This window comes from Atta colombica, unplaced genomic scaffold (assembly GCF_001594045.1).
Source record: "Atta colombica isolate Treedump-2 unplaced genomic scaffold, Acol1.0 scaffold153, whole genome shotgun sequence".
NCBI classification, from domain to species: domain Eukaryota; kingdom Metazoa; phylum Arthropoda; class Insecta; order Hymenoptera; family Formicidae; genus Atta; species Atta colombica.
The window spans coordinates 2,344,136-2,351,416 of record NW_017259243.1 but is presented as its reverse complement, the minus strand read 5'-3'; the positions used below and the strand labels follow the sequence as shown (position 1 = coordinate 2,351,416).

The following is a 7,281-nucleotide window of genomic DNA, read 5'->3' as shown; positions in this document are numbered from 1 at the left end:
AATTTTTGCACAAATGAGATAAATATATATTCGGACGTCGAAAAAAGAGAAAGTGAAGATGCTCAGTGCAAAAAAAGCAGACACAGACAACACAAACAGATCTTGTATCACGATTTGAATTCTACTATGAAAAGTGCAAGTAGCGCGTTTTTTAAATGGTAGTGTATTTGGTAATAATTAGACAACACAAAGTATTCAAAAGAGAAATATGAGACGTTTTTGGCGTCTAAAAAACATCTTAAAGTCTTACGTCTCAATGTGTTGTCTGGGTATTTAATATAAAAAAATAAAGTTTAATAGCATATTACAATAATAAATATAAAAAAAAAGATATCGAAATTGTAAATCAAACGCAATAGTTTCTTTAATTTTTTTTATCTTTGAGAAAATTTTTTTATGAGTTTATTTAAGATTAAAAAATAATTAAGAGAATAATTTTTTGCCAAAAAATTATTCTCTTAATTATTTTTTTAATTCTTAATTTTACTCTTAATTTTTCCCATACATACAAAGAAAAGATTATACAAGAAAAGAAACTTTTCTTAAGAGAAATATTGCATGGCGGTTTTATTATATGCAAACTTTCAAAAAAAGAACTGCAATATTATCTCTTTATATTTTATTAAGAATTATATATATTCAAACAATACACAATAAGTATATTGATTTAATCTTCTGTCGCATGATGGCGCAATGACGAATTTAAAGATTTGATTTATTTATCTACTTTAATTTGTTAATTAAAGTATTAATTTTATTATCTACTTACGTGTGCGTGTATTTTTAGTGTACGTTAATTTTGCTATTTAATAATGTTTAACAATGTTATTAATTTTAAACTATATTTTAAAACCTCATAAATATGAAATACGTACATAAAAATAAATCTTTTATTTACGATCTTTGTTATTATAAATGACTTCCTCGTCGATATAATGTCCAGCTGATATTCTTTTTTTACTCTTTCTTTTATTATAATGACTAATTACAACAATTAATTTTTAATTATCAACGATAAAATTTTTATGCAATAATATAATAATATTATGATATAAGAAAAATCTCTTGAAAAACTACTAACAAATACAAATTAAGTGATTATCAAGAATCTTCGCAAAAATAGTAATCATGTTGTGTTTCTTAAACTTTTTTTCGCTTATTATAAACAATATCATTTAATACTTTTTCAGAACTTCTCTGAATTCTAAATTTTTAACATTTTAAAGAGTATTATATTGTATTCTTTTATCTTCAAGTCTATCTTAATTATGCTAAAATAATGAACTATATACGAAACGACTACGCAATCAATCATATATAAATAAAACATAATTAAATTCTAAATTATCGCCTGCGTATTAGAGACTTCAGTCTCTGAGGACAGTAATCTTCAATTTCCGTAATCTGTGGCGATTAAGATGGTTTTACAATCTTCAAAGGAAAGGACCTCGCTCCTGGCGAAGATCAAACCACCGTAATCTGTTACTGGCTCGAAACCACGGAGAGTCAAGCTATCTTCCTGTTGTGTACCTTCTCTCTTGTGTGAAAAGACATTCGCTATCTCCCCCCCCCCCTCTCTCACTCTCTCTCTCTCTCTCTCTCTCTCTCTCTCTCTCTCTCTCTCTCTCTCTCTCTCTCTTCTCTGATGACAGGCCGACAGGGGGCCGACGCGAGTAAACAAAAGCGAGTCTTGTTGTCTCGCTGGCCTTAGAATGGTGTCGCACGCAGGTGGTAATGGTGGTATACGCCAATGTACGCGTTATATGTAGTGTATGTACGTCCACATTGAAAGCTGTGTACGCGCGCGAGTGTCGTTTACGTCGCGGGACTTGCGGGTTCCCATGTCCTTTGACTGTTCGAGAGAAGGTGGCACCGCGCCGTGGCTCGACCGTTGAGATGTGGTGGACGACGCGTAGCGTAGCCTGGCGGGATCGTCGACGGCGAATCGACAACTAAATAAAGAGAAATAAGGACGAGGTGGCCGACGACCGCCATCCAACAGACTCCCGCGGGAGTCCCGTGTCCACATTAATCGCCTTGTCAAAGCCCAGTCAAAGCGAGCCGATCGGAGCAAAAGGAGGAGTCGCGAGTAAGGTAAGGATATTTTTCATGATGAATCCCGTTCGATCGTAAGCGTGAAATCCTTGGATAAGGCATAATATAGCATAATATACAACTCCGATTTCGTGAATGACGTGAATTCGGAATAAGGTTATGTTTTTACGCGAGCGTTTTTTTTCTACTCAAGGCAGAACCGCGCATATCGCTGTTCGATAATTGCAGTATCCTAAGTAATGTGTAAACAGGAAGAATTTTCACTTTTTTGTGATCGCAATACACGTTGTGATTGCGCTTGATCGTGGTTGGTAGCATTCACCTATTATGCCGTGTCTTGCGAGAGATTTGGAGGAATGCGTGTGAAAAAATTTCGTGAGAGCAAGTCTCACATATGTACGTAACAAAAATACATAATAAACGACAAAAGACTCTGACATTTGAACATTTGGCGTAAAAATGTTTATTTAAGAGGATGTATTACGCACATTTTCACAAATACAATATGTTAATATTTAAATAAATGAAAGTTGTATAACATTAAATAACATTATATTTTTATTTAGCAATATACTTGTCTAATTTATTTCCTTTGTTTTTTATTATTTTTATTATTATAATACTATAATTTAAAAAATAATGACAAAAATCTTAATTGTTTTGTGTAAGTACTTTAAACGATCAAAACGATTTATGCTTAAAGTTATCATGATACAAAGATTAGTTGTTTTGTAAATAATTAGAATAAATTAATATGTTTTATTTACAACAATTAATCTCTATTTACGATAAAATTTTACATAAATCATATTGAATAATTAAAACATTTATAATGGATTTTAAATTTTTATCATTATTTCTTAATTGCAATTCCATTAAAGTACATGTAATAGTACTTCTTTTTTTATTGAAATAATTTTTGCAGCTTCTAAATCATTATTAAATTTTTATGTTACTTTTAATTGCGATCTAGAATTAATGTGTAATCTTTTCGTAAAAACATTTCGAGAGAGCTCGTTTGTTAATATTCTTATTAATGCTAAATTGTTGTTTTTTAGATTGTTATATGCATTGTACGTTCACAATGGAATACATTCATAATGATATCTTAAGATATCGATAGCTTATCTTTACAATTACTAATGCGCAAATTCCATTGCAAATATAGGTTTTTTTTTAATTTATTCTTTTTTAAAGTTTATTCTAATGAATTTTTTTTCGATTTCAAATTTTAAGACAATTATTGCATTATTGTATAAATAATATTTATTGTTCCTCTAAGCTCTTATAAATTATTATTGTCATTTTCTTTGAATATATTCTATCCTCATTTTTAAATTTAAGAAATTTAAAACGCTTAAATGCATTCCTATCGCTTCTAATAGCCTATTAATTATAAATTTTTAAATATATATTTCCAAGTCCAATTCCTAAATTTATCTTTCACTCCAAATGTTAAACGAATTATACATATAATTTTATTATCTGTCAGTACAATCGTCTTGCTCTTATTCTTTAAATTTAAAGATTAAATATTCATTTAAAGATTAAATATTCCAATCGCTTTTGGTGTCCTATCGATTTCAAATTTTAAACGCGCTTCTAAACGAGTATCTAAATTTCTAAATTTAATTTCATATCAAAGTCTAATTGAATTACCATTCTTACCATCTTACCATTCTTTTATTACACACTTTAAAAAATATCGATATGCATTTAATATTATGCGGTGATTTGTATTTAAAAAAAATTGCATAAAATTAAAATCTCTGATTTATATTAGCCATTATGGAGTGTGGATTTAAAAAGCTACGATATATTAATATTAACATCAAATACAGTGAAAATTATGTATAAGACACTGTTTGTGTGTTGAATCGATATTTTTTAAAGTGCATTCTTACTCAAAACAAAACTTTATTTTTTTTTTTATATATTATAAAATTGGAGAAACGACACATACGCAAATAATTACTTGTTTCAAATATTTTGAATTTTTAAGAAAGTTTATACCTACAAATCTATCATATGTTTATTACAAGAATCAAATTTATTCAAAATATATTCTGAAGTTAGTATAAGTCTAATATTTTCGATTAAGATTATTAAATTAACAATTCAATTTGCTTACTAATCATATAAAATAATTTCGATTTTATAATATTCTTCAAAAGAAAATCTTATTTTGAATACATATATTAATATTTTTTTATAAAATTTATGATAAGTACATTTTAAGATTATTATCAAGAAAATATTTTTTGTTAAAGATAATTATTACTAAAAGAAAGAAAGGAAATTGAGTATTACTTTTTTTTAGAAATAGAATGATATTTTTCTAAACTTAATTTTATAGCAAATGCTAATCATTATTTATTATCTCGTTTATCATTATATTCGTTTTGCTCTCATTTTTGCATTTACAAACTCAACTTTTCAATAATTTCTGATGATTATACTTCAAATTTCAAAACACGCGCTTTTCCACGCATGTGTAAAACATTTCTAAATTTAATTTTATATCAAAAGCTAATCGAATTATGCCATCTTGTCATTTTATTTGTCATTATACTCGTTCTCGCATTTAAATTCAGAATTCTAATCGCTTCTGGTGCACTCGACTTTCCTACGACTCTGATTGTCATCTATATATGCATAAAGCCAATCGCTACTAGCTAAGCAACCAATCATGCTCCACGGGCGCTATACATCGACAGTTCACCGCGACTATTATTAAATTTGTCCTTAACAATCGTCAGGACTATCGCTCGCGGATTGCCAGCTCGTATCACGGAGTTAATTCGCGTCTTTCGTGCAGTGCCGCGTAACATGTTCGACGAGGCATTTAAATCGAATATCTCGCTCGTCTCGCTTCGTCTCGCCTCGTCTCGCCTCACCTCGCTTCGCCTCGCGAAATCGCACGGTGAAAGTCGACCGGGAGCGACTTTAAAGTAACGCCGATTTTCGAATGGACGAGAGAGGGAGTGAAAAAGCACACCTTCGGTAAGTGGCCGTTTCTCGTGACTGTTACACCGCATACCCGAAAGAGGTGAACCACCGGCAAAATTTTATGTATTCGCGCCTGAAGCTGAAACGGCTGAAACTTAGCCATCCGATTTTTGATTCGGCGCATTTTAGCACGTGTCAGACTTAGCGTTATTATTACTTACAAAAACAACTTGTTATTATTATTTTATAGCAAAATAACTGTCACAATTTGAAATATAGGTTTTCTCTAGAAATCTGTTAACTCCACACTTCAAAATATCGTATTTCTAAATAAATATCGAAATTTAATTGCATATTAACATTGCTTATTAACATTTGTCATTATGGTTATACAGTTATTGTCATTATAGTTATACAGTTTTTGCAAAAAAAAAACAAAAAAAACAATTTGCGAGTTATATTCTTTCGTTATTGAGTTTGGACTATTGTTGGTATGCAGTTATTTACAACTTTATTAGTCACACTGTTTAGCCGTGATAAATGTTTAGCTAGGCGTTATGTAACATACCCAGTTGTTGTTATTATGTTTGTTTTACCTTTTGGCGCTGTTATACTTGTTGCTAGATCAGCTGAAACACGAAGATAAACGCATACTAAATTAGTATTGAGCTTTTACATGTAAACAACGTAGTTTATATATGTTAATATCTGAACGATGGTCTATAAACGATTCAAATAAGCGAATAATAATTAAAAAAAACAGTCGTTAGTTCTTTCTGTTTTTTTTATTATCGCCGATAAAATATAGCTCGCATTCTTTATATTGCGACCATCACTCAAGTCTGTGTTTCATCACATGGTTACAAAAGAAATTTTAAATTCTGTTTGAATGTAACATTTTTTAAAAATGATATTCTTTTCAAAAATCCATATTACATCACTATCGAATCTCGAACACTGTACACTATTTATTATGAAAAAAAAGTAATCGTAAATAAATGCTGTGTAAAAAGAAAATACATTTATAAACTTAATTAATTGCAGTATTTCATAGAGAGAGATAATGTCGTTAAGTTTGTACTATTTCTGGCAGAAATATAACTTATACTTATCTTTTCAAAAGTTTTAAAAAAGTAATTTGGATTGATATCGATCTAATTCATAGATTATTATTATCACAAAGAAAATGATAAATATCACAAACACGCCTGTCAATGCCTCATTATAAGCTATGAGTAAGCCTCGATAAGATAACACGAGAGTATCTCGATTATAATTGCACATGGTTATTTTCTTGCACGGAAAATTAAATACATCCACACAAAAAGTTTATATTTATAAGCTTTTTTTAGATTAATATATTAGGTCTATTCTTTCTCAGCTGAACTTTTTACATAGTTCTTTTTCTTTCTACGGAGAAAAAAGAGAAAATAAGAATAATGCAAGAAATTCAGCTGAAGAGAACAAGCCTTGTCTGCCCAGCGAGTTTTATATGTTTTGTATATGCCATAATGAAATTTTTTTATCATAAGTTAAATATTAGTAATAAATAGTGGTACACGAAAAAAAAAATGATTTTGCTGAAGTATATAAAAATTGAACTATTTAGATACAAATCTGAAAATAATTTTGTTAAATTATGAAAATAATCATGAAAATAATTATGTATAGGATATTCAAACTAATTGCTAGAACCCTAAAATTTTCTGTAGCCTTGCTCATTATGCTTGAAATTCTTATGTATAATTATTTTGATGTTCTAATGTAATTATCTTCAGATCTGTATTTATTGTTAGCTAAATTTATTAATCTTTCAGCAAAATCGTTCTGTGTACTATATATCTTTATAAATATTGTGTTGAATAATACACTTTACATTGTTATTTAGCTGTTTATCAATAAATCTGTTCTTTTCAGCTGAATTTCTTGGACTATTCATCTTATCTCCTTTTTTTCCAACATGAAGAAAGAAAGAGGAAAGATAAACCAGCAAAAATTTAGCTAAAAATAAGATTTATTAAAAATTTCATTAGATGATTGCTTTTTTTGCAAGCGTTTAAAAAAAAATTTAATATCGTCAATTACTACAGTGACTAAGGCATTATTGAAAAATCAAGCATCAGCCGTGAATTATCATCAATAACCAGTGTAGTAACAATGATCAATTTATTTTATTTTTCTATTGATTTTTCTTTATTGAGATCAATTTATTACGTTTCTGCGAATTGTACATTTAATTTCAGGATATATAGATCATTGTATAATAATTTACTTACG

At 29.0% G+C, this 7,281-nt stretch overlaps 1 long non-coding RNA gene across 1 annotated transcript in view; it reads left to right on the top strand.

Annotated features, from left to right (window-relative positions):
• The first annotated feature begins 4,793 nt into the window (after window positions 1-4,793).
• The window catches only part of LOC108685506, a 5,889-nt gene continuing 3,401 nt past the window's right edge, over window positions 4,794-7,281 (top strand). The window contains exon 1 of the long non-coding RNA XR_001931671.1: window positions 4,794-5,058. This is a non-coding gene — a long non-coding RNA (uncharacterized LOC108685506). The remainder of the gene's footprint in view (window positions 5,059-7,281) is intronic.